The sequence below is a fragment of the Rattus norvegicus genome, chromosome 3 (genome assembly GCF_036323735.1).
Source record: "Rattus norvegicus strain BN/NHsdMcwi chromosome 3, GRCr8, whole genome shotgun sequence".
NCBI classification, from domain to species: domain Eukaryota; kingdom Metazoa; phylum Chordata; class Mammalia; order Rodentia; family Muridae; genus Rattus; species Rattus norvegicus.
Window position 1 is genome coordinate 98,921,350 of NC_086021.1, and position 27,468 is coordinate 98,948,817.

At 46.5% G+C, this 27,468-nt stretch overlaps 1 long non-coding RNA gene across 1 annotated transcript; it reads left to right on the plus strand.

The window, feature by feature from the left end:
* The first annotated feature begins 15 nt into the window (after window positions 1-15).
* LOC108350417 (uncharacterized) lies at window positions 16-27,468 on the plus strand. The gene is made up of 3 exons (XR_001837178.3): window positions 16-136; window positions 7,284-7,343; window positions 27,159-27,468. It is a non-coding gene; the product is annotated as an uncharacterized LOC108350417 (long non-coding RNA).

A 27,468-nucleotide genomic window follows, 5' to 3' on the forward strand; every position in this document is an offset into this window, starting at 1 on the left:
CCTTCCCTTCCTTCCATCTTGGGAGCCCTTGTTGCTATAACGACCAACTGTAGGGAGAGGAGGAGATCCACTCAGAGGAGGGAGGGCCATGCTCCTGCCAAGCCTCCACAAGTCACTGCTCCCTGGTAACCAGCAGGTGAAGAAAGGTCAGGGTTCAGGGGGAGCTGGGGTGTGTCCATGATGTAGAGGGTGATATAGGTAAGCATTCTTCCTCAGCTTCCGGTGGTAGAGCAGGATCTGGCCTGGCCTCTGGTGATGCACAGCTTGAATGAAGCAAAGCTCTGTACCAAGAGCACTGTGGCTCTATAAGTGTCCCATAGCCTCGGGCATTTGACTACTTGGCCCCCAGTTGGTGGCCCTGTTTGGGGGAGTTTTAGGAGGTGCCTCCTTGCTGGAGTAAACATGTCACTGGGGGGTGGGCTTTGAGAGTTTAAAAACTTGAAACGTTTCAAGCCTTTTCTCTCTGCTGCTTGTGGTTCACCATGTGAGCCCTTGGCTTCCTGCTTGTGTGGTTGTGCCTGCCGCTTGCTGCCTTACTGTCCTGAGATGAGGGATTCGTACGCCTTTGGAACTGCAAGCCCAATAAACTCCTTCTTCTACAAGCATCCCTTTGTCACGGTGTTTTATCACGGCAATAGACAAGCAATTTAGGCCAGGCATGGGGACACATGCCTTTAATCCAAGCACTCAGGAGGCAGAGGCAGGTGTATCTATGACAAGGCCAGCCTGGTCTACAAAGCAAGTCCAGGACAGGGCAGAGAAAACAACAGCAGCAGCAGCAGCAGCAGCAACAACAACAACAAGGAAAGAAAAGAAAGGTAACTGTTGCACTACATAAATGCAAGCAGGCTTTCCCTTACCTGCTTGCCCCACCTTGGTGAACTTCCTTTCTTGCTTCTTGTCTGCACCAGAAACTCAGGTTCAGAGTAGGCTCCTCCTTCTACCCTCAGGCTCTGTAAACCTGCCAGTCACAAGTCCTGCTTATCCCTCCTCCAGTCTTTCACCTGGGTGTCCCTTTGCATCCCAGACATCTGTTGGGTTTGCCTGGGCCATCTCTCACTTCGAGAACACTGTCACTTCCCTCTGGGGCTGGTGCTCCTTCCAGGTACTCCCTGCCCCTAGCACATCTGCCATGGCTGCAGACAGGTGACTCTGGTCACTGACTGCCTCCTTAAGCTCCAAACTGGCTTAAGGATCTAGGCTTCCATCTGGGAAAAACTGTAAGCAGTTGGCTCATTTCTGCTTTGCCTGTGTTCACCCAGTTCCTTCTGCCCAGGTATGACTCCCTGGCCTCAGCAACTAGGTCCCTTCCTGTCCTTGTGAGCTTCCAAGATGGTAGAAGGGGTTTTCACTTGGTTCTCCTCCAAACTATGTAGGGGACACCAAGAGGATCAGGGACCATCTGATATCATCTTTGATGGAACTCGTAGCTCTGTCTACCCCTGAATCTCAAGCAGGTGGGGGAAGCTACTAGATGGAAGCTACCGGATGATTCTGGGGCCCAGCAGGGAGGACAGAACTCAGACCTTTGCTTGTGTGGTGGGGAGGCTCCAAAGAGAGCTGAGCACCAAAGAAGTCTATGCAAGTTAGGGGTCAGAGGGCCTGGGAGCCACAGGCAGAGGACTCAAGATGGGGTCCAAAGGAGGAGTCCATTAATTTAAGAGTCTGAGCAAAGAACACATTCCTGCCTCCTCTCCATGCAGGCAAGGGACTGTCCTCTTTATTCTTAGGAGTGGCCAGAGGCTCTGGTCTCTCTGGGTGCCTGGTAGGGAGAAGGGAATGGGTTATAGATAGTAGATTAAGGCTGCAAATACACAGTGTGACTGTCAGCCCTGATCAACTCTTGGGAACATGGGCAGGGGATGTATGGGGTGGTGTGTGTGGGGTGGTGTGTGTGGGGTGTGTGGAGCAGTGGTCAGGGCAAGAGGGGAAAGGAGACAAAAGCATATGAAATCAACGTGTCCATCCAAGAAGTCCAGCACCCAGCTAGCAGAAGTTCCAGAAATAGAGAGGAGAACATGGAATTGTCAAAGAAACAATGCAAGAAAACTTGCCAGAATCAAAGAACAGGGGTTCCCAGTGGTAAGGTCACTGAGTATCCAACTCAAGGAAAAGAACAGACATACCCAAGGTCACCTCTGTGACACTTAAGCAGCAGGTCAAGAGTTCTTCTGTAGTCTGCAGGGGGAATGGGATGGGGCTGGATGGGGTAAAAGTCACTTACTCATGTGCAAATTTTAATGGAGCATGAAAACCTCTAAAACAATAAAAAAGATCTAAAGATAATAAAATAGAATGAACAACTATGACTAAAGTAGAAAATTTACCCAAAAATAAGATTTATCAGGGCTGGGACTAGGCAGGTGGGCCGAGTGGTTAGACCCTGCCTTTATTTAGAGTGAAGATTTGGGGCTCAGGAGGTCACTCAGTAAAGCACTTGCACAGCAAGTGCAAGGACCCGACTGGCTCTGAGCACCTCCTAAAAAACTGGGTGTAGTGACCGATGCTTGTAATCCCGGCACCTGGGCGGTGGCGAGGCTTTGTGTCTTGACGGCCAGGCCCTCGGGCTAGCTGATGAGCAGCAGGCCTCCAAGGCAGTGGTTGGCATTCTCCTATGAAGCCTTGAGAATGACATCTGAAGTTGTCCTCTGGTTTCCCTTACACACACTCTCTCTCTCTCTCTCTCTCTCTCTCTCTCTCTCTCTCTCTCTCACTCTCATGTGCACCTGCCCACATCCAAACATGCATGTGCAAGCAGCACAGTTATAAAAGGGCTCGAGAGACAGATTGGTGGGTAAGAGCATTTGCTGAGCAGGTACGAGGACAATTCCAGGACTGTGACCGGTGGACATAGGGAGAGCATAGGGACTTGCTGGCTGCCAGCCTAGCTCTAGGTTCTGTGAGAGACCCTGTCTCAAAGCAATAAAGTGGAGAGCAATAGACCTGATATCTTCTGGGGACTCCTCATATGTACTGGAGCCCTACACTCGTACATATAGCACACATACACACACACACACACACACACACATTTATATACCATACTTATACACACATACATTCACACACACACGTGATATATAATATATATCCACATATATAATAATATGTAATATGTGATATATAATATATCCACATATACAAACACATTTAAATAGATACACATGCAGACAGGGAGATAAGGGTTCCAACAGAGAAGAGGAGATTCCTTAAATAATGGCTCAGGGCAGCAGGAAGCCAGAGGATCCAAGGGCCAGGGAATTTGTCCCTAGGAATATAAATGGGCTTGGCAAATTATGGGACGTTTGGTCACATGAAAAATTATAGTGAGAGCTTGGCAGGATTTTGTTGATTGCCTAAATAAAATAAAATAAACAACTCCAAGCTGATGGACAGCAGTAAAAACTGACAAGGAAAGCAAAAAAGGACTTGGCCTGTAAACAACCGTATTTTAGGTTGTGATAAGAGTGAAAGATACAGTAAGCGTTTAGAAACTCTAGGGGTGGGTGGGAGTGGGGGTGGGGGTGGGGGAACGGGCTGGAGAGGTGGCTCAGAGGCTCAGAGGTCCTGAGTTCAATTCCCAGCAACCGCCTGGTGGCTCACAACTGCCTGTAATGAGATCTGGTGCTCTCTTCCGGCCTGCAGGTGTACATGCAGGCAGAACGCTGTATACCTAATAAATAAAATCTTTTAAAAGAGAGGCAGTTATCTGGGGGAGCCTGCCGGGAGAGGAGGGATGCGTTGGGGAGGAGGCCCTTCTCAGGGCTAAGAGGAAGACATGGGAGGGCTTTCGGAGCACAGGCGTCTGTCTCTCAGAGTGGGATGAGCCCGCTGAAGCATGAGATGAAGGAAGTGGGGCAGGTGGCGCCCGCCTGCTATTTCCAGCCCTCGAGCCCACTGCCTCCCTGGAGTCAATCAGCTGCAACTAGGAAATGCTCGAGAGAGAAGAATTAAGCATTGAACATGGGCAGGCTTAAAAAAACCTTATTATTCTTTAAAAAATACAATATAGGGGTTATTTGCATGGCATTTACATTGTATTACATATAATAAGTAGTTCTGAGATGATTTAAAGCAGGAGAGGTGGAAGGTTATATGCAAATATGACACTGTGCCTTTGAAGGTCGTGGGCTCCTCAGATTTGGAACTTGCAGGGACCTCGGAGCTCATGGCAGGGAACCGAGGATGGTATCCCGGCTATCCAAATAGATTTCAGGTAATACTTGGGTAAAAACAAAACTCATTTCTGAAAAGTAGATTGGGGGCCAGCAAGATGGCTTAGTGGGTAAGAGCACTTGCCGCTAAGCCTGACTATGCAAGTTCAGTTCCCAGGACGCACATGGGGAGAGGAGAGAACCGATTCCCACAGTTATCGACTGACTTTCACATGTGTACTGTGGTACACATGCCCACACAAGCAAACAGATCAATAGGGTCAGGGGTGGGGGGGGTGTAGTTAGAGCTCATGTTCTGTCCTCTGTGAATGGGAGTCTTCCCAGGAACCCAAACCATCTGTGAGCTACAAAGAAGCCATGTCCCCAACAGGAATACAGAGCAAACCCTCTGTCAGTCACTGAAGCCATGTCCCCGACAAGGACACAGAGACATGCATCTCATATAACTGTGCAATGAGCAAATACAGTTGGTTAAATTTAAAAGTATTAAAAAAAAAAAAGCGGGGCTGGGGATTTAGCTCAGTGGTAGAGCGCTTACCTAGGAAGCGCAAGGCCCTGGGTTCGGTCCCCAGCTCCGAAAAAAAGAACCAAAAAAAAAAAAAAAAAAAAAAAAAGCAAGAACTTAGCTGGCTATGGTGGTGAATGCCTGCAATTCCAGCACGTGGGAAGTGGAGGCAGGAAGATTAAGAGTTCAAGGTTAGCCTTAGCAAGTGAGTTTGAGGCTAGCCTATGCTACATGAGACCCTTTCTAAAAAAAAAAAAAAGATAGAACACTCTTAAATTGTCCAAACAGGTAAAAGCAGGACAACACAATGAGATATTTATCCTTTATAGACTGTGACAGGCAGTAATGATGTTTTTGAGTTGAAGGTTGGTGGTCTGTTTTCGGTCACAGGCTGTGGAGACAGGGTAGAAGTTAGAGGTGGGCTCAGCTGTCTGTGCAGTGAGAAAAGTAAACACGAAAACTACTGCCCGCCCATGTTGACCTCGGGATTGTAAGTGGGCAGCCACAGGCATGGCATTCTGCGGGTGCTGTGAAACACGGAACATTCCAGTAGACTGTAGGATACTCAGAAACAGCTGCTCTCTTCTCCCCCATGCCACCTCTGACTTCCTGACCTTTGCTTCCTGTCCAGGGACCTTTGGGGAAGCCAGGGCCTCCTCCTGACATGCCTCTGCACACTCATCTGTGTGTGGGCATGAGATCTGCATCTGCCCATTTTCCTCTTCTATTGAAACTGGCCCCCCACCCCCATAATAATCCTGATTACAGGCTCCTCCCAGTTCCTCCCCACCACCTTTCCCATCTAGACCCAGTCCCTTTCTGTCTCTCAGTAGAAAACAAACGGGCTTGTATGGGATGATAATAATAAAACAAAAGAAAACATAATAAAACAAAACTAACACATCAAAAAACACACGGAAGAAGACAAGCCCAAAGGAAAGGTTCAAGAAACAGATAAAGACGCAGAGACCCACTTATTTGCACACTGAGGAATCACATAAAAACACTAAGCTGGGAATGATTATGTGTATGCAAAGGACGATTTCCCTGCCTCCTCTTCTGCAGTGTTCACTGAGCTCTGAGGGGAGGGGTTTGACAGACATCCCATTTAGGGCTGAATATTTCAGGGTTTCTCACTCTCTGTACTATGTCTGCCTGTGCGTCTCCTTTTTCCCATTCGCTGCTGGAGGAAGCTTCTCTGATGGTGGCCGAATGAGGAACTGATCCAGAAGTATAGCTGAATACCATTAGGAGTAATTTTATTGCTACTTTTCTTTGGTTTTGTTTTGAGACAGGGTTTTCAGCCCTGGCTGTTCTGAAACTCACTTTGTAGATCAGGCTGGCCTCGATCTTACAGAGATCCACCTGCTCCTGCATACCAAATGCTGGGATTAAAGGTCAGCACCATCACTGCTTAGCTGCTGCTTCTTCTCCCCCTCCTCCCCCCTCCTCCCCCCTCCTCCCCCTCCCCCTCCCCCTCCTGTCCCCCTCCCCCTTCCCCTCCCCTCCTCTCCTCCTCCTCCTCCTCCTCCTCCCCCTCTTCCCCCTCCCCCTCCTCCTCCCCCTCTTCTCCTCCTCTTCTTCCTCCTCCCCCTCCCCCTCCTCCTCCCCCTCCTCTCCTCCTCCTCCTCCTCCTCCTCCTCCTCTTTCTCCAGTAGTGCTTAGTTTTACCCTAGGACCCTTAGTCTCAGATTCTTGATCATCCAAATACGGGTTCCCTCTTGTGGAGCGGGGCCTTGAATCTAATCAGACAGCAGGTGGTTACTCCTATAAGCTTGGTGTCACATTGCCCTGGTTTATCTTGAAAGCACCCTTGTAGAGCAAAGGTTTTGTGGCTGAGTTGGTGTTTACATTTTGGTAGCATGCAGATGCAGAGTGAGTACCTTCCTGTAACAAAGATGCCAGTTTGTAGGGGTGAAGGTTCTTTGTGGGTGCCAGCTTGAATTCTCCATGTTTAGTGAGTAGTGAAGGTGTTGTCTTCCACAGTGGGGCCTTGCTGTCAGTTTGTGGAGAGCAACCTGTAGTCTTGACAACAGCCTGGGTTGTTTGGAGGTTCTTATGGGAGCCCTTGGATGTAACCCTCCCAGTACTGGAAGCTTCATTAGGTGACAGAAGATGGCTAGAGGGGGTGTTTCCCGTTATTTGTAAGCTTTCTGTTGTTTCTGTTGTTATTCACATCTCCCTAATAGAGGAAAACATTTTACAAACCTTCTGCTGCATTAGGTTTTAATGCTACCCCTCAAATGGTCCTTAATTTTAGCTGCCTCCTTATATTGCCTTCTGAATCCCCACTTCTCACTTGATCTTCTCATTCCAGTCCCTCCAACCATCCACCCATAACTCTCTAGTCTACTTCCCCTTCCTAGGGAGACCTACCTACTCCCCTACCCCACCGTGCCCTCTACCCAACCTCTGTGGTTTTCTGTTTAGATCCGTGCCTCAGTTTGAAATTGGGTTGTTTATTTTCTTGATATCTAGCTTTTTGAGTTCCTTATGTACTTTGGACATTCACCCTCTAATGGCTTTGTAGTTGGAAGACATCTTTTCCTATTCTTTAGGTTGTTGTTTTGTCCTAACGATGGCGTCCCTTTCTCTTCTATCAGGTTCAGCGTACCTGGTGATGTAGAGGTCTTTGATCCAGTTGGAGCTGACTTTTGAGGGTGGTAAGTATAGGTCTATTTGGATTCCTCTACATGCAGCCACCCAGTCTGACCAGGTCCACTTGTGAAAATTGCTATCTTTTCTCCAGTGTTTATTTCTGACTTCTTTATTTAAAAAAAATCAGGTTTCCCTTGGTGTATGAATTTATACCTGCTTTTTCAACTTGATTTTGTTGACCGTTATGTCTGATTTTTGCACCAATACCATGCTGTTTTTATTACTTTAGTTCTGCAGTGCAGTTTTGAGGTTGGGGATGGTGACCTCCAGCAATATTTTTATCATTCAGGATTGTTTTAGCTGTCCTGTTTTTGTTTTTTAATTTTTTTCATTGTATGTGTGTGTGTTTCCATATGAAGATAAAAACTGTCCTTTCAAGACCTGGAAAGAATTGTGTTGTGATTTTGATGGGGATTGCTTGGGTCTGTGAATGGCCTTTAGTAGATTGGCCATTTTTACTGTTAATCCTATCACTCTCTGAGCATGGGAGGTCTTGCCATCTTCTGATATCTTCTTCAATTTCTTTCATTAATGTCTTAAATATTTTATCACACCGATCTTTCACTTGCTTGGCTGGAGTTGAGGCCATTGTGAAAGGTGCTATCCTCTGATCTTTTTTTTTTTTTTTTTTGGTTCTTTTTTTTCGGAGCTGGGGACCGAACCCAGGGCCTTGCGCTTCCTAAGCAATCGCTCTACCACTGAGCTAAATCCCCAACCCCTGATCTTTTTTTCAGTCCATCTGCCATTTGTATATGGGAGGGCTAGTGATTTTTGTGATGCGATTTTGTATCCTGCTACTTTGCTGAAGGTGTTTATCTGCTGTAGGAGTTTTCTGGTAGAATTTTTAGGGTCCCTTACATACACTATTATATCATCTGCAAATAAGGATAATTTGACTTCTTTTCCTTTGTATCACTTTGATCTCCTTCAGTTGTCTTATTAAGACTTCAAGTACTATATTGAATGGGTATGGAGAGAGTAGACAACCTTGTCTTGTTCCTGGTTTTAGTTTTGAGTTTTGCCTGCTTTGAGTTTTGCCACACCTAAGTTGATGTGGGCTACAGGCTTGCTGTAAATGGCCTTTATTATGTAGAGGTATGTATGTGCCTTGTGTCCCTAGTCTCTTAAGGATTTTTACCATGAGGGGTGTTGAATCTTGTCAAAGGCCTTTTGTGCATCTAATGAGTTGGTCTTGTAGTTTTTGTCTTTCGGTTTGTTTTCATGGTGGATTACACTTACTGATTTATGTATGTTGAACCATCCTTGCGTCTCTGGAATGAAGCCGACTTGATCATGGTGCATAATCTTTTTGATGTATTCTTGAATTCAGTTTGCAAGTATATTATTGGGAATTTTTGCATCCATGTTCATAAGGGAAATTGGTCTGTAATTATTTCTTTGTTGGGTCTTTGTGTGATTTGTTTCTCAGGATAACTGTGGCTTTGTAAAACAAGTTAGGCAATGCTCTGTTTTTATTCTGTGCAACAATTTAAGGAGTATTGGCATTAATTCTTTGAAAGTCTGGTAGAATTCTGTGTTTAAGCCATCTGGCCTTGGGCTTGTTTTGGTTGAGACTTTTAATGATCGCTTCTACTTCATTAGGGTTATAGGCCTCTTTAAATTGCTTATTTGCTCTTGATTTAACTTTGGGAAGCCGTATGCATTGAGAAAATAATCAGTTTCTTTTAGATTTTCCAATTTAGTAGAGTGTGGGTTTTTGAAGTATGTCTTTATGATTCTCTGGCTTCCTAATTTTGTTAATTTGGATATTTTCTTTCTGCCTTTTAGTTCATCTGGACAAGGTTTTACAATCTTATTTTCTCAAAGAACCAAGTCTTCATTTTGTTGTCTCTTTGTATCGTTCTTCTTGTTTATATTTTATTGATTTCAACCTTGCGTTCAGTTCTTTCTTGCCACCTGCTCCTTTTAGGTGTAATTTCTTCTTTTTGATTTCAGGTGTGCTGATAGGCACTAGCATAAAATATCTCCAATTTTTAAATGTAGGCACTTAACACTATGAATTTGCCCCTTAGAAACACCATCACTGAGTCCCATAAGTTTGGGTCTGTTATACATTCATTTTCATTTGATTCTAAAACGTCTTTCTTTCTTGATTATTTTTGTTCAGTAGGGGTCATATTCCTTGAGTTTGTAAACTTTCTGTTGTTATTCAGTGTTAATCCACGGTGGTCAGAATATAGGGTATTATTTCAATTTCCATGAATCTGTTGAGACTTGCTTTTTGTCCAAGTAGGTAGTCAGTTTTGGAGAAAGTTCCATGAAGGGCTGGGAGGAAGGTGTAATCATTTATGTTTGGATGAAATGTTCTGTAAATGTGTTAGGTCCATTTGGTTTATACTATCACTTAGTTTTAGCATTTCTCTGTTTAGGGTTTGCCTAGATAACCTGACTATGGGTGAGAGTGGAATATTAAAGTCTCTCACTATCATTGTGTGAGGGTCAGTATGTGACTTAGGCTGTAGTAGTGTTTCTTTTAGAAACTTGGGTGTCCTTGTGTTTGGTGTATTGATGTTAAGGAGTGCAATGCCCTATTGGTGTTTTTTTTTTTTTTTTTTTTTTTTTTTGCCTTTGATGACTATGAAGTGTCCTTTCTTATCTCTTCTGATTAGTTTTGGTTTAAGATCTATTTTGTTGGCTATTAAAATGTCTACCACCTTGCTTCTTAGGTCTATTCGCTTGGCATATCTTTCGCTGTCTTTTTAGTCTGAGGTAGTGTCTATCCTTGTTGTTGAGGTGTGGTTTTTGGATGCAGCAGAAAGGTGGATCCTGTTTTCACAGTCATTGTTAGTGTGTGTCTTTCTATTGGGGGAACTGAGACCACTGATATTGAGATATATCAATGAACAGTATTTATTGATTTCTGTTATTTTGGTGTGTGTGTGTGTGTGTGTGTGTGTGTGTGTGTGTGTGTGTGTGTGTGTGTGTGTGTTGTAGATAGATATTACTTACGTTTGGTATTACCATGGAATACCTGATTTTTTCCACTCACTGTGATTGAAAATTTTGCTCGGTATCTTAGTCTGGGCTGGCATCTGTGGTCCTTTGGGGTCTGCAGCACATCTGTCCAGGCCCTTCTGGCTTTTAGAATTTCCATCGAGAAGTTAGGGGTTTTTTTATATATAGATCTGCCTTTGTATGTTACTTGGTATTTTTCCCTTGTAGCTTTTAATTTTCTATTTTCTTTTTTTGTTTTGTGTATTTGGTGTTTTGATTATTATGTGCCAAGGGGACTTTCTTTTCTGGTCAAGTCAATTTGGTGTTCTGCATGCTTCATGTACCTTAATAGGGACCTCCTTCTTTAGGATTGGAAAATTTTCTTCTATGCTTTTGTTGAAAATATTCTGTGCCTTTGACCTGGGTTTCTTCTCTTTCCTCTATTCCTGTTATTTTTAGATTTGGTCTTTTCATAGTGCCCCATATTTCCTGGATGCTTTGTGCTAGGGTTTTTTTTTTAGATTTAACGTTTTCTTTGACGAAGGTATCCATTTCTTCCATCATATCTTCAATGCCTGATATTCTCTTGTCCATCTTTTGTATTCTATTTGTGAGGCTTGCCTCTGAAGTTCCTGAATTTTTTATTTCCAGGTTTCCCTCAGTTTAGGTTTTCTTTATTGATTCTATTTCTACTTTCAGGTCTTGAACAGTTTTATTCATTTTCTTCCAGGGTTTGTGTTTTCATAGATTTCTTTAAGGGATTTATTCATTTCCTCCCTAAGGACCTCTATCATATCCCCAAAGGCTATTTTTCAGGCCTGTCTTGTGCTTTAGCCATGCTGGAATACCCGGGACCTACTGTGGTAAGGTTGCTGGGCTGTAAGGGAGACACATCGCTTTGGCTGTTTTTGATTGTCTTTTTTGCTGGCGTCTAGGCTAATCTAGGTTGAGAAGTTTGTAATTCTAAGTTCTGGCGTCTGGTCTTATGTTTTATTTTTCTTAGGTGGGTGTCTTGTTTCTTGGAATCTGGTGCCCTTTCTGGCTCTGAGAATAGTCTTGTGTCTATGTTACTGCCTGGTAGGGAATTCTTGTGGGATCCTGCTAGGTGTGGCCATTGGGGGTTCCAGGTAACATGAGTTTCTAGGTATTGGGAGCTGACACTTAAGAATGGAGATGGGCTAGGAGGGGTGGTGCTGAGGGGGTCTGCGGATGGAGGCAAGCAAGGTGTTCTACCAGGATCTGCTTTGTCCCCTGGGAGTGGGGGCAGGGCTGGGATGAGTCTAGGGGATTGGGTTTTGAGGAGAGAAGGAAGAGGTGAAGTGCTGCAGTTTCGTTACCTGCTCTCCTGTCTGGAGTGTCCCTATTCTTCTCATGGGATGCCTGCTAGAGTTGCTGTTGGAGAGCAGGCTGCCACTCCTTCTCTGTCACAAAGCTGGGGGAAGAGACTTGGAGGGGAAGCAAGAGAGGTGGTGATTTCCAATTAGCCTACCTGCTTCCCGGGTGGCTGCTCGGTTCCCAGGGATGCTGCACATTTTCAAGGCCCCTGTGAGCAGCTGTATCCGAGCTGGGAAAGGTTTAGTGGCCTTGCTTGGTTTCCACACACATGTTATTTAGGTGGGAACAGATTGAACTTGAGGGTTTCAGGATTTTCACACGACCTTTAAATACTCCAGATTTGCAGTTTCCGTCTTTCTTTAATTCAAAACTGGATGGTCTTGGAAAGAAAACATTGAATTGGATGCTATTACCCTGCAAATCTGCCTCTTCCCTCCCTCTGCCCTGGCCCTCCCTGCCTCCCCAGCTAGCATTTCACCCACTCACTACCCAGCAGGCAGGCTTCATCTGGCCTCCATCCACACTTCTCTGTGGGAACTGCTTGCTTAGAATTCACCAGCCCCCCAGAGGCCTCAACTGGGGGCCTCGTGCTGTTTCCTTCTTCAAGCCCAATTTAAATCTCCTTGAACATCCCCCTACCTTGGCTTTGGGTTACAAAGGAGCCCTACTTTATTGATACTATAAAACGAAACAAACCAAATTGCTGGCTGCGGAGATGGCTGAGTGGGTGAAGTGCTTACCATGCATGTTAGCTTACAGACAATTCTACTAGGTGCTTCCCAGGGACCTAGCAAGGGCTTTCTTCATCAACTGTGGCCATCACCAGGTGTGGGCTGCCTAGCGCTCTCTCTCTCTCTCTCTCTCTCTCTCTCTCTCTCTCTCTTCCCCCCTCTCTTTGTTTCCCTCCCAGTCCCTCTCCCCCTTCTCTGTGCCCCAGCCTCTTCTCTGCCCTCATGGCTCTGCTATCTGTCTATCTGTTTTCTACTCTACTCCTACCCTTTCTCCAGGTCCTCACCCCTCTCCCTTCCCCCAGTAAACCTCCTTACACCAAACTGTTCATGGCCTAATTACCCAGTGGCATATTTTGGTATTGGCCCACCAGGTACCCCCTCGACACATGATATATTTCATAGCAATGCAATCATGAGGCTGTGAGTTGATTCTCCAGATCGTACAGAAAAATCCTGTCCTGGTGGTAATGCACTTTGTGACCCTAGTACTGAAGAGGCAGAGACAGAACGATCCTGGAGCTCATTGAACAACCAGCCTAGACTAATGAGGTAGGCAGGACTCAGAGAGAGAGAGAGACCCTGTCTCAAAGAATAAGGTAGACAGCTCCTGAGGAACAAATGAATGTGCACATGAATTCTCTCAGGCACACAGATACACACATGCACACATACAGAGACACACATGCATACACGTACACATGTACACAAAACAACAAAACAAATTCCTTCACTATCTTCACTGTTTATTCTGATATTTTTTAGCTTATTACTTTTGTTTTGAAAGAAATTTACTTTTATTGATTGATTGATTGATTATGTATGTATGGGAACCAGAATCCAGGAGGGGTTGAGGCAAAGTCACCAACCTGGAAAACTGACTCTGGAGACCAGCATTGAGTACAGAGTTCTGGGGTAGCCAAACATCCCATTGTCACTATGGGGAGCTCCAGGTTGCCAGTCCCCAAATGGACTTCCGTGCAGATGGGGGAAGTAGTCATCTCCCTGTCGAGGCCCAATCTGAGGCTCACTAGTTTGCTAGGATCCTCTACCTTGTGTTATTCCAGCAGACATGGACACTCATACTACAGGGTGGTGTGGAAGACTTCCTCAGTGCCCTCCAGGCCCCACCCAGGGGCTGCAGCACCCACATGTATGTAGCTTAAGTATGGGCACACAAATGACATGGAGTGCTTGAAGTCAGGACAACTTGCAAGAGTCAGCTCTCTCTCTCTCGGTTTTGTGTAGCCCTGGCTGTCCTAGAGCTCACTCTGTCTACCGGGCTGACCTCAAACTCAGAGCCCCGCCTGCCACTGCCCCTTGGGTGCTGGGATTCAAGGTGTGTACCACTACAGCTTCAGGTCCCGGGAACCAAATTCAGGTCCCTGGACTTGGCGTCTAGTGCCCTCATCTGCCTCTGATCCCTGCTGGTCCTTCCTTTGATCTCAAAGGACTTTCTGCGGCCCTGTAGGACCACCCGTGTGGAGGGCTCCCTTGCTGAATTCCCATCTCTAAATCCATCTCCCTTAAATTCCCCTCCAAGGGGAAACTCCATGTCCCTGGAATTCTCGTAAACCTCTAGGGGATGAGTTTGCCTGAGATGTTTTGACTTCACCTCACCTCTAAGATAACCATCTGTCCCCTGTCTTCTGGCTCTGTCAGGGCAACTAAAGCTCGGGCATTCCCTGTTCCCTCCTCCGTTACCATCTCCCCACCAGAGTTCAGCTTCACTAGAACCACCCCACGCCCACTGATCTCATCAGTGGCCTCCGTCCCCAAGCATGTGGCCACTCCCTTGTTGTTCTTGGAATGTCTGGGAGGGCACATTGTCACTATCACATTTTTTTTTCCTAAAAGAGAGTCTTGGTATTAGCTATAGCCTGCTGCAGCAGCACACGTCTGTGATCCCAGCACTTGGGAGTGAAGTAGAATAAGGTAGGAAGGACCAATTATTGCTCTTCATTTGGTTTATTGATTTACTTAGGGCACTGCTTGTACTGCTCACTTCCAAGCATGGTGTCACTTGCCACCGGGACAGAATAACCTGGAGGAACGGCCGAAACAATGGGTTGAGGCCCTTAACCTGACCACAAAAAGCTTACTCCAGAGAGATTCCTGCAACCCCAGGTGGAGAGGCAGGAGGATCACAAGTTCAAGGTTAGATTTAGCTACATAGGAAGCTTGAGGTCAGCTTGGGCTACACCAGAACTGGTCTTACAAAAACAAGACAAAACAAAAAAAAAATAACAATGAAGAGACTTCATGTTAACCAGTTAGATTCTCCTGAGAACCCAAAATGGCACAGGATGTTGCCCTCCAAAGCAGTGTCGTGGATGGTCTCATCACTGACCTCTGGAGGACATGTCCATCTGTCTCCTTGAGTTTCCAGACCTCCCCTCAGAGTTCTGGATCCACCCTTCAGGGAGAGGTATGGTGGGGCGAGCCTGGAGTTAGAGTTAAGAGAGTCCAGGTTAGAGTAGGTCTAAGACAGAGGCCGTTTCATGCCTCCCTGATGTCTCATGTGAACTCGGTCACACTGCCTCGCTCAATCTCACCATGAACACTCTCACAGGGGCAGGGAGGGACGCACGCGGCATCACCAGCACCCGTCTCCTCTCCCCCTGTCCTCTACTGTGGCTATCTCTGTCCTCATGGTCTGTCTGTTCTCCAAGGTGGGGGGTGTCTTAGCTATTTTTGAGCCATGGGCAGTATTCCATGGTCTGATGAAGCTTCTAAACACTCTCCTTCAAACAAACAGACAAAAAACAGAAAAGATTTTAAAACAATAACAAAATATTTAGGATTGTGGAGGAAGGCAGTTGGAAGCTTTTATTAAAATATTAGAAAACTACATTTATAGTATTGGATACTCATTTATATCAACACAGTCAAAAATCTACCTTAAGTTCAAAGCACTGATGATCCTAGATGGTATTTCGAGATCTGCAATGTTACCTGTAATAGAAGAATGTATGCTGTATTTTTATTCTGTAGTTTGAAGCTGGCATTTATCATGGTGTTATTGTCTGAAACACTGAAACTGGATGAGCCCTATAGGCTCGAGGCCTCACTCAGCTGGTGATGCCATCTCGGGAGGCTCTGGGAACTTTAGTTGGAGGAAGTGGGTCGCTGGGGGGCCTGCCATATTCCCAGGGAAACTGAAGTTCCCTTTATGAAATTGTAGTCTCACTGACAAAAGAATTTACAACAGACCTGTAAGGAAGGTCAAGGACAATTTTATTAGAGAAATAAGGCAAGTTATTGAGAGAAAAACAGCAGGGCAGGAAATATTTTTGTACTTTGGGCCTCTAGGAGAAGGGAGGTGAAGAAGAGGGAGACAGCAGTGCTGCTTGGGTTAGGCCATGGTGGGGTTTGGGATCAGCAGTGTCAGGCAAGCCTACTTTGATTAAGATCCAAAAGAAAAGGAAACATGGAAAAGCTGGTGGGTTCTGTAGTGCCACGGGACAGAATCGATGAGAGCCTCTGCCCAGATGGGAGTTTTGGAGAGTAAGTGTCATCTCCTTAGCATGGCTTCCAGTGAACCAACGTTCCTGGGTTTGGGGTTGGGTGGATGTGGGGGGTGAGGATGCCTGATCACATGACTGACAGACACAGTTGCATTAACTTCTTAAAGGAGGAGACCCAGGGATAGAACTTATAATCTATTCTTTTAGACAGGGGAAAGCACCTTTATCTTAATGGGCCCCAACAAAACCCGAACACCTCCACCTTTTTTTTTCTTCTTCTTTTTGGAGCTGGGGATCCCAAACCTAGGGCCTTGTGCTTGCTAGGCAAGCGCTCTACCACTGAGCTAAATCCCCAACCCCCACCTCCACCTTTAAAACAGTTTTTAAGTGGCAGTTGTGTGTTTGTGCTGTGCACAGATGTGCCATGGGACAAGTGAGTTAGAGGACAACTTTCAGGAGTGGTCTCTCCCCTTTCATATGTGGAACCCAGGGATTGAACTCAGATCTTCAGGATTGGCAGTGGGTGCCTTTACGCACTGAGCCATTGCTGCAGTTCACCTCCACCTTAAACAAGGTAATATAAATCCTAAGGAGGTGGGGAGCTGATGTTTACCTTCCCAGGGTTATCTAGGAAATAGGAGGTGGGGTCTGAAAGAACCTATATCAGTACAAGACACCCCAAGAGCAAGTTCTTAGCACAAAGGAGATTTATTTCTTCCAGAGGGACAGAGGGCAGGGGTAGGAGTCAAAGACAGGAGACAGAGGACTAGGGAGAAGGAGAAGGGAATAGAGATGGAGAAGGGATGTTTGCCCCAACGGACAAAGGTCTGGATAGAGGAGAGACAGACTGCTCATAGCACAATAGCATTTTATAAAGGAACAGGGGGAACCTGTGTTAGGATGAGGTTTAATTGGGCATGTTAATTAGAATAGTCAAAAGAAGGATTTTGATTGCTGGACTTCAGTACTGATAGCTGGACCTTGGTAGTCAGCCTCGGAGGGAATGGACCTGGGTGGCTAGCCTTAGGGATTTAATCTAACAGTTTTTGGCATGGCAGAGGGAATGGGGTGGGGGTTGAGGGGAAAGCCTGCCTGAGCCATGCCTGCCATACTTGGGCTCTAGAATTCCAACAGGAAGACACGTCAATCTGTGTTTTTCTTCTACACTCTGTAGATACCTGTTGACTGTGTTTCTAGGGTGTGAATCACTTGGGGTTGGGGATGTGGCTCAGTGGGTCTAGAACTTCCTATGTAAGTAACAGGATTTTAGTTTGGTCCCCAACATTCATGGAAAAGCTGCTGTGGTAGCATGTGCCCGTCATTTAGTGCTGGGGAGGTGAGGATGGGGGAATCCTTGGGCTATCAGGCTACCTAGTTTAGTGGGGAGCTCCCGTTTTAGTGAGAAACCCTGTCTCAAAGGAATAAGTTACAGTCTATAGAAAACGACACCTGACAGTTTACCTCCAACACACACACACACACACACACACACACACACACACACACACACACACACAACTAACTCTACATGTGTACTCCCACATATGCTCACCCAGGTATACACACATGAACACACATGCACATGATCACACAAACACATATTCATGCACACATTCAATGCATGTCCCTATATTAGTTATTAATATGTGAAAAACCAAACCCCTAAACCAGTAACTTTGAAGAACCATCTGCTATTTCTTATGGGTCTATGGATGGTCCTTCTGATCTGGGTCAGATCCTGTTGTCCCAATGGGTTCTTGTGGTCCCTGGCAGATTGGCCAGTGTCTGGCTGTTCTAGGTCAGCCTTGGCTAGGACAATGTGTCTCTCCAGTGTATGGTTTTCAAACTGTGTTTGCCTCAAGTTGATTGCTGTCTTACCAGCCAAAGTAAGTCACTGTGTCCGGCCCAAAGCCAGTGTTGGAGGACACTACCCAAGGGCAAGGACATAGTGAAGCAAAAAAAAAAAAAAAAAAAAAAAAAAAAGTGGCCACTAATGTAACCAATCTGTCATCTTCGTAATTAAAGGATCAGCTTCAAATCCTTGGTGAAGTAAGACAGACCTAAATCAATAGATAAATACATAAATAACGTTTGAGTGTGAGGTAGCCATTTATAAATTCATCTAGTGGTGGGGCCTCTCATGTGGCTACAGCTAAAGCATTTGAAAAATGCTGTCTGTAGAGGCTGGCTGGTTACTCTCCCATTACTTTTTCTTTAGCTGGACTGCAAGCCCATTGGGCTGTCCTCTCCCGTTTGATGCACCATCAGTTCAGCTTCCCACACCATTTTTCACAGAGATGTTTTTCCTTCCCCCTGAGGACAGAGGCAGCAGCCTAAAACACACTTTCCCTGGTACTTGACTGAGTTGCTAGATGCATCAGACATCCTGTCAGCAGCTCAGGGTCATAGCTCAGCTTCCCTGAGCCAACCAACACTCTCCCCTTAGCTTCAGACATGTCAGTTAGAGGTAGCGGGCGGCAGCATGGAGTGCAGAACCCGGTCAGAGCTGGAGCTGCAAATGACGGCCGATGGTGGACAAGCCCTGGGCACCATGGAATTTCCCCTACCTGTAAAATGGAAGGATCCAGTCTTATCAGCTTGCGTGAGGATTAGATGCACCGTACCGTCATGCTTACATATTTTTCTTCCCTCTCTCTTCCCATTCTACTAACCTTGAAAAATAATTTTTAAATTCTGTGTATAGGTGTGAATTTGGGCATGTGTGGGTGTGGGTAGAGTCCAGAAGAGGGCATCAAATCCCCTGGAGGTGCCTGACACAAATGCTGGAAACCAAACTCCAGTTCTGTGGAGAAGATAAGCCCCTGGCCTCTGGCCATCTCTCCAGCCCGTTCCTGCCCCACCTGTGGGCAGGGCCTCAAGCATCCCAGACTGGCCTTGAACATCAGTTATGCAGCTGATGACCTTGAACCCCAACCTCTCTACGTCTGCTTCTTGAGTTATGAGGTTGTAACCCCTTGGTACGAGGGTCTAACACCTGGCCTGTGAGATTCTGGGAACCAAACCCAAGGCTTCACACATGCTGTGCAGGCAGGCACTCTACCAAGAGAGCCACATCCCTAACCTTCTTCTTAAATTTATTTAAAAAGAATTTGGGGAGCGATAGGAAGGGGAAAGGCATGGAACAAGTGATCTGATCAGGAAAATGAAAGAAGAGAGCGAGACTCTCTAGGGAGGGAAAGGAGGTGAATTCAGAAGGAGGGAGGTAGGCAAAGCAAGAACAACAAGTCTGAAAAAGCCCCAAGGAATACTACTAACTCTTCACCTAAAGGAAAACCTACAGCACACATACTTCCATGTATATATAGAGGCATATATACATGTCTATATACATATACATGTAGATCACATATAAATCACATACATGTACATATGCATATACATAGTTCTAATGAAATTTTCTCATTTTGGCTGACAGTGCTCCCTCCAGGGGCTACCTAACAAAAACCTCAGTACCAGCTATTCGAAGCCTTCTTTTGAGTTGTCCAGGAGACACTCAAAACATACAGTGTCTCTAAATGCCCAGTACTATTTTCCACAGACTTAAAACGTTTAATGCCTTTACCAGTAATAGGAATATGGCTCTCTGTCAGGTGCTCCTTTGAAAAGGACCTCCAAGCCCTGATGTCTAATGACTCACAATTGCCAGTAACTCCAGCTCCAAGGGATTTGACATCCTCTTCTAGCTTCTACGGGACTTCAGACAACACATGGCATGCATGAATGCACTAATGCAAATCCACAGTATGAGATGGGTTTGGGAGACACTTGTTATGACACTGCTTTGAGAGTTTGGGGTCCCAGAAACTCATGCAAATGAGCACATATAATTCCATGTATATATCAGGGTAAATGGTATATATCCATGTAAATGAGGGTGGCCTTGGTGGCTGCCAAGCCTAGCTCTATCCGTGAGCTCTGGTTTGATCGAGAGACCTTGAAGGTATGAGAGTGATCAAGGCTGGTTCCTGACACCAGCCTTGAGCTTCTACATGTACATTACACATTTGCTCACTTATGTCCAAAAACATATACACTCTTTTTTTTTTTTGGTTCTTTTTTTCGGAGCTGGGGACCAAACCCAGGGCCTTGCGCTTCCTAGGCAAGCGCTCTACCACTGAGCTAAATCCCCAACCCCAAACATATACACTCTTATGAAGGCCACACACACACATGAAAAATGGGGGAAAATGTCTGTGAGGAGCTACATAACTTCTTTGACTCTGGTAAATGTGTCACAATATATGTGCATATATCAACACATTTCACTGTATAGCGTAGTTTGTCAATGGCACCTCAGTAAAGCTGGGAAGAAGGACCTGGGCGTGAGGAGGGTCTTGCCTATGTCGGAGTCTCTCATACTTCTGGATGTTGTTCTTCCATGACTTATGGATGCTACTGGATGAAACCCTGCCTGTGGGGGTCGATTTCCCTTCCAGAAACTGCAATCTTTAGCCTTCCTGGAAGTCTCTGAACCTTCTAGAACTCCGTTTTAGGCTTGTGACTCTCAGTTGGCATCCATGTGCTGTCTTATATTTTAAGGTGTTTCTGTTTTTAATTCATAAACTTACCTGAATTCTCAGTTGGAAAATGGAGGGTCCTCTAACAAGTTGGAGCAGGACAAACAGGTTTTGCCTTTTCCCCTTCTCTCTTTGCTAAAAACTATTAGATTACACTCCTGAAGCCAGACCCCAAGGTTCTTTCCCTTATTCGGCCACTGACTCATTCCTGAGACAAAACCTAAATCCAACGATCCAAATTCATTATTGATAACAATGTCCAATCAGGATTTACCAACTCACCTTTGCACAAACTCCTTTTTCTTCTTAAAAACCCACTCTTGCAGAAACCAGCCCCTGCTGCTGCTTGCTGTCTGCCTTTTCTAGAGGCAGTTCCCACCCCCCAACAACTTACCCTTTGTGCTGAGAATTTGGTGTCTGGATGTGTCTTGTACCAACTCGGAGGGACCACCTCTCCCGTGTACTGCCAGCTTGATGACTTGAAGTTCAATTCATAGAATCTAGGTTTCTTGGGGGTTCTGTGGCCAGCCAGCATCTTCTAGTTGGTGAGCTCCAGGCTAGTGAGAGACTCTGTCTTTTTTTTTTTTTAATTAAAAGTAGGTGGGGTTGGAGAGATGATTCTGTAGTTAAGAGTACTCGCTGCTCTTGCAAAGGACCCAGGTTTGGCTCCTATCACACATACGGAGGCTCACAACTGCCTGTGCTCCAGTCCCAGAGCATCTGACATCCTCTTCTGGGCCTCCTGGTTCACATACATACATTCAGGCACTCAGGAGTATATATAAAAATATATCTTAACAAAAGAGGTGGATAGTAACTGAAGAATGGCACCTAAGGTTACTCTCTTTCACATGCATGTATATATACATTTGTATATGCATGCATGTGCAAATGCACACACTCATGCATGCATGCTCAATACCACCCTTATCTGAATTTACACAGAACATGTGGCTTGAATGCTTGACTTTTGGCTTATGTATGTTTATGTTTTTAGTAACCTTGTATCCTAAAAATGATAGTTCAAATCCACTCAATGAGACCGAATCACCTTGGGTGCTTTTGAGCAAAGCTCTATCTGTCCATTTCTCCTAAGGTTCAAGCATTGACTGTCTTCTCCCTGTTCCCAGAGGTGCTCCCACTGCCTGGGGTGGCAATAGAAGAGGTATTAAGATGGCAGGAGTGGTTCTTTCCAGATGTTGAGCTTCAGGCTCAAGGTGCTCTTTTAACTGGGGCAGCAGGCTTTCTGGAAATAGCCAAGAATTGTGTACCTCGACACTCCCTGATCCATCGCCTACATTTGCGGCTGACTCATTCCCTCCCTCGTAGGTTCTTTCACAGTGACTTTAATTACATCATGGGCTCATTGTTTTCTGCCTTGATTTATTCTCTTTCTGTGATTCTTGTTTCCAGCGACATTGAGCTGGCTCACCTCTGAGGGCTTGTGTGAAATGTTCATGACTCTGGAAATAGGATCCAAGATCATGCTGTGTTCCTTCAGCTAGTGTGTGGAGATACCCTGGGTGCTTGTGAAATACACATGAAGGAAGAACATTCATGACTTTGCTTATCATCTCAGCTACCTTATGAAGTAGATAGGGCCATGCACAAAAGAATGCAGGAGCGGAGCTTCTGAAAGAGGCCTGGAATTGCCTAGGTCAAGGAGATGCATGCACCTGGCCCTGTCACCACACCTCACCTTGGCTTTCAACATCCCCTGGCTTTGGCTTTGGCCTTGGCAATATAGCTTTCTCTGGTCAAAGGATTAATGACAAAGGTATGTAAGCAGGAGCTCAAATGACAAGGAAAGCGCTTGTACAATGTGATGTTTGCTTTCTCTTGAGCGCCCTGGCTGTTGTTATGAGTACACACTTGGGCTGGGTTGATGAAGGATGACAACCATGTGGCACATCTCCAGTGACAGACACAGGGGATCTGGGGCCCAGATAAAAATCAAGGACTATCCACAGTAGCTGATACCTTTCACATCAGCTCAAGGTGAAATCCAAGGCCAGCCTGGCCTCCAGCTCATCATGCATTAACATGCCGTTTCCCTGAATTCCCTGTTGCAGCCTCCTGAGCAGGCCAGGCCTTGAAAAATTCATGTTGCTTCCATTTAAGGGCTTGGAAAAACCAGGCAAATCCAAGACTTTCCCTCTGAGTGTGTGGTTCAGCTGCATGATGGGCATTGAACTGGAAGAGGGCATTTGCTTTAGCCCTAGGCATGGGCTATCTCTGATCAAGGTTTTCCCAGCACTGCTAGGTGCAGTGGATGACCCCCGCCCCCATCATGGGTGCATGCTATTTTGAAGGATCAATCAGAATGAGTATTTCTCTGGAGGATTAGCCTGCTACTTGGCCTTGAGGACTTCCCATAGGTAACTTCTTTCTCGTCCTTTGAGGCCATTGTCTCCCTGAAAAATGTGGTCAGGTAAGTTCTTGGTAATTATCTCAAGGTGTGCGTGTGTGTATGTGTGTGTGTGTGTGTGTGTGTGTGTGTGTGTGTGCGCACGTGTGTGTGTGTGTCTATGGTCTGTGTAGGATATAACCAGCTCAAAGCTGGATTAAGAACAATTAACTTTGTAAATTCCAAGATACTATTTGGAAGACTGAAAACAAAAACCACACACAGAGAGTTCCTTTATAAATGGAATTTATTTGGGATCTATTTTTACGAAATTCATCTTTCCCTCTCTCCTCTTCTGCTCTGGGCAGCTCACTTCTCCACCTTTTTGGGGGGTGGGGTAGGGTGACTGCAGTTAAATGCACCAGGCTCCACCTTTCACTGTCCCCAAGGCTTTCAGTGAGCCACATCACAGTTGTGGTGGCAGCTGCTCCTCTCTAAAGTGGCATCTATATGCAAGGAGCTTCTAGCAGCGTAAAATATTATCCTGTGCAGTTTCACGGGTCAGCTGAACTTCACTGGGCAGTTCTGTGTCTGTTGTGTGGCTATGCCAGGCAGTGGCTGGGGTCTGGAGTCATCTGAAGGCTTTGGGGGCTGGCTGTCCAAGACAGTCCTTTCTTTGGATGATGTGGCTGGCAGCTGATGGTGTCACCCAGGGTATCTAGGCATAGCTTCTCCCATGGCCTGGGTTTCTCATCACGTGACACTTGGGTTCTGAGATGAACGGGCCAAGATACCCAGGAGGAAGCTGCAGAGTGCCATGTCTTAGACTGGGAGCTCAAGGACCTCACTCTCTCCAAATGATAAGATTCTTTCTGATGCTCGTTTTATGATTTCACAGCACGGCTCCTATGTCCTCTGCTACTGAGTCAGTTACAAGTTTATGAGTCTGAGCAGAGAGCCAGCTGGGCCCAGGCCCTGGGGAGGCTGTGTCCCATGCTAAAGATACAAGTGCATGATGGATGCTCCATTCTAATTAGCTGGGAGGGAGCTCAGGGCTGGAGAGGAGCTGGCATCTTATCAGCGCCTGCTGTGCCTGGCTGTGCCCACCAAGCTTCTCTCTCCACCCTGCTGTTTCCTCTCATCACCTGATCACAGTGGGGCCTGGTAGGTGAGAAAGAGAAAACACAGTTCCTGCCTTGTATCTACAAGAGAAGTTAAGTCGGGGGTGGGGGGTGAGAGAAGGGAGACCAGGTGTCCATCATGATGGGACATTCAACGGATGGAGGTGGCTCCAACGAGCTTAAGGACAATGGGAGGAGGGGTCTCGTGGGGATGTGGAGGGCATTACAGGAGAGAGCAGCAAGAACGAAGCCCGAGTTGCCTGGTGGTCTGGAAAGCAACTACCTGGGAGACTGCAGTGGGAGTGGAGTGGGATGGCAGGAGATGTAGGCATGGTCCAGGCACTTCCTTGGCTTTGACAAGGACAGAGCAGCCCGGAGAGGCAGAGACTTGACTGAATCCAGGGTTCCCTGGTTTCTCGGTCTCAGCTCTTTTCCAACAGCTGTCATCTTAATGCACTTGCTGTCTGGGCGTTCCAGTTCCCTCTCCTGTTTCCTCGAGGCTCCCAGCAGACTAAAGGTGTTGCCTTTCTGCAACATTACTGGTAAGGACTCCAATTAAACCATCTTATGCTGGATTAGGAAGCAGCCTCAGGCAACTGTCTCTGTCAGCCTTTGGTCTGTGTTTTTGTCCCCATATTTGGGGAAATGAGTCAGGAGCAGTGATCAAGTAGACCATGAAGCAATAGGGAAGCAGCATCCATGCCCTTCTTCATGCAGTCAGTGGATGCAGCATCCATGCCCTTCTTCATGCAGTCAGTGGATGCAGCATCCATGCCCTTCTTCATGCAGTCAGTGGATGCAGCATCCATGCCCTTCTTCATGCAGTCAGTGGATGCAGCATCCATGCCCTTCTTCATGCAGTCAGTGGATGCAGCATCCATGCCCTTCTTCATGCAGTCAGTGGATGCCATCTTCCTCAGAGCTGCTCACCGTCCTTTCTCAGCTACTCCCTCTGCCTGAGCTGCTTCCATTCTGTGAGACTTCACTCAAGGGAGAGAGAGGGGCTGCAGGCCTTTTCCTGACTTGCCCCACAAAGGCAAGCTGCCTCTGCTCTGAGCTTGCTTTCTGCCTTTCTCAGGATGAGATCTCCCCTCTTTTGCCTTGCCCTGTGCCTTAGAAAGCTGACCTTGTAGAAAAATCAAGAGGTTCCCTACTGGTTGGCTCCAGTGTGGTTTGGCCACTGAGAGGCACTGGTAGGGGGCAGGAGAGAAGGAGGCAGGGGAGGGAGGGAAGGAAAGGGGCGGGGTTGGGATGCTCTTTGCCTTTTGGCTCCTGCACACAGCTCTTCTACCCACCCCTGGCCTTCCTCTCCTGGCCCAGCAACACTCCTGTAGCCTTTGGTGCTTTCCGCAGTGTCCAGCTTTCCTGGCATCCTCCTTGGCATCCTCCGTCCTGCACAGCTCTGTAAGTAGTCCACTGAGCATCTTCAGTCATCTGTTAGAACAGAGGCCTGCTCCCTGCTGAGACATTGGTGACTGGGTGCCTGGGTATCTGCCAACGCTGAAATTTTACATTCTGGGGCAGGGGGCAGTTGCAAAGAACTGGCCACTTCTTAGGATCGGAGGCCAGGCTATCCTAGACAGAGGGTCCAAGGGCAAGGATCTCAGCTCCTTAGCGGTTTTCCCCTCCTCTCAAGTTTTGTGCCCTTAACTAAGGTCCTTAGTTGTCTTAACTTCTTTCCTGTTGCTCAGGTTTCCTGATAAAACAACTTAAAAGGCTCATTTTGGCTCACAGAGTCTCTCATGGTGAAGTCACATGGCAGGAGCTTGAGGCAGCTGGTCACAATCCACCCACAGTCAAGAAATGGAATGATTAGTCTCAGCTCACATCCTTTTAATATAGTCTTGGACACAGGGAATGTCGCCACCCATAATGGGCAGGACTTCCCATGTTAATGAACTCAATTAAGAGACTTCTACAAGGCATGCCAAGAGGCTTGTTGCCTAGGTGATTCTAGATGTCAGGACGATAACCTTAGTTTTGTGATAATACAAATACACAGGCTGCAGAAAGATGTTTGTCCCTTCTGAAGAACACAAGGTGACATTTTAGAAGCAGAGCCCTTAATTTGTAATTCTGAGTTATTTTGTTATTTCTAAAATACCATTTACTGTAGTACTATTCTAACAGCTTCCTGACCATTTCCAGCCTCCATTCTCCAAGCAAATTCATCATCTCAGATCTGATCCTGCCGCTCTTGTCCAGAAACCCTGCTTAGTTCTGTTTGGCCAACCTCAATGTTGGAGTCTGTCTTTCATCTCTGCACCCCTAGCCACCAATGCTGTATGTGGTATCGGTTCACTTTATAGCACTATAAGAAAGTGTTTGGTGTTGGATAACTTTTTGAGCAGCTCACAGTTCTGAAGGTTCAAGGGCCTGGTGCCAGCCACAGGCTGGGTCTGGTGAAGGCTTCGTGGTAGATGACATCTCATTGGCAAGAATGTATTGAGGGGACCATAGGACAAGGTAGAATGATACCACAGCCAGACTGTTTTCTAACAACCCTCTCACAAGAACCACCTCAGGGTTACATGAGAACTACCTCATCCTTGGAGCATTTGTAGCAGAGTTCATTCCGTTTTGGATTCTGGATCAGTGCTTCTTTTAAAGTGAGCTATAACTGAGTTCCAGGGGAGGCTTCTCGGTAGGTAGTGTCGGGGACATGGCAGGACACATGCCCTTGTAATAGTTCTGATTCAAGAAAAGTCTCGTTGGGTCTGACTCGTGGCTTTCTCAGTCAGTCCCAATAAGAAGTGGGGACATCTAGAAAGAAAACATGGCTCCCAGGGAGGACTCTTGCAGATGTGGCATCAATAAAGTCCCAAAGCTCACCTGATTCTTCTCTTCTTCCCCAGCATCCACTTCAACAAATCCTTCAAACTCACTCAAAACATCTGACCTGAACTTTTCTCTAGGGATACCAGGAAGCACCCTTTTAATCTCATCCATCCCAAAGATGTTATCTACATGGAGTATCAATCAATCAATCACTGTCCCCTGGGGTTGCGCAGTTCCTGCGTCTCTCCATCCTCACCGGGGCTACCTTTCTATGGCCACCTACCTGTTTCTTACCTCTACAACTGCTGCTGAGAGCCAGGCTCACAGAAACGGGAGAAGATGCTCCCGGAGGCGACTGAGGAACGGGCTGTCCTCCCATATGGAACTCAGGGTAGAGGGAGGAGTCATTCCTAAGCAGGTGGGATAGGCCGGTGCTCTATCTGCTCTGACTTTGTGCTCCAAAAGCTTAAAGTCTGGGGGCATTTGGGGGTGGCTGGAGGAAACGAGTGAACCGGTCGGTCGGGAGTGCTAATGAGGCGTGTGTTTTTCAGCTGTACACAGTTGTTCCACACATGGGAAGCAGGAGGCCGGAAGCCTCTGGACGAAGCCCGGAAAGCTTTTCAGGCTGGGAGCCTGAGTCCCTCCAGCCACCAGCTTCGGTGGGAACAGCAGCAGCTCCGACTGGCTTCTCCTTCAGCTCTGCATTCTGGTTGGTTGTCTCTGCCCATCAGCGGCCAGCTCCAGGCCTGGTCCCACCCCATCTGCCGCACTGTCACCCGGGATTGGATGAGCTCCGCAAGGCGAGGCTGCCTTGCCTCTCGCCATCAGATTCTTCATTAAACAAATGAATCACAATCCTAA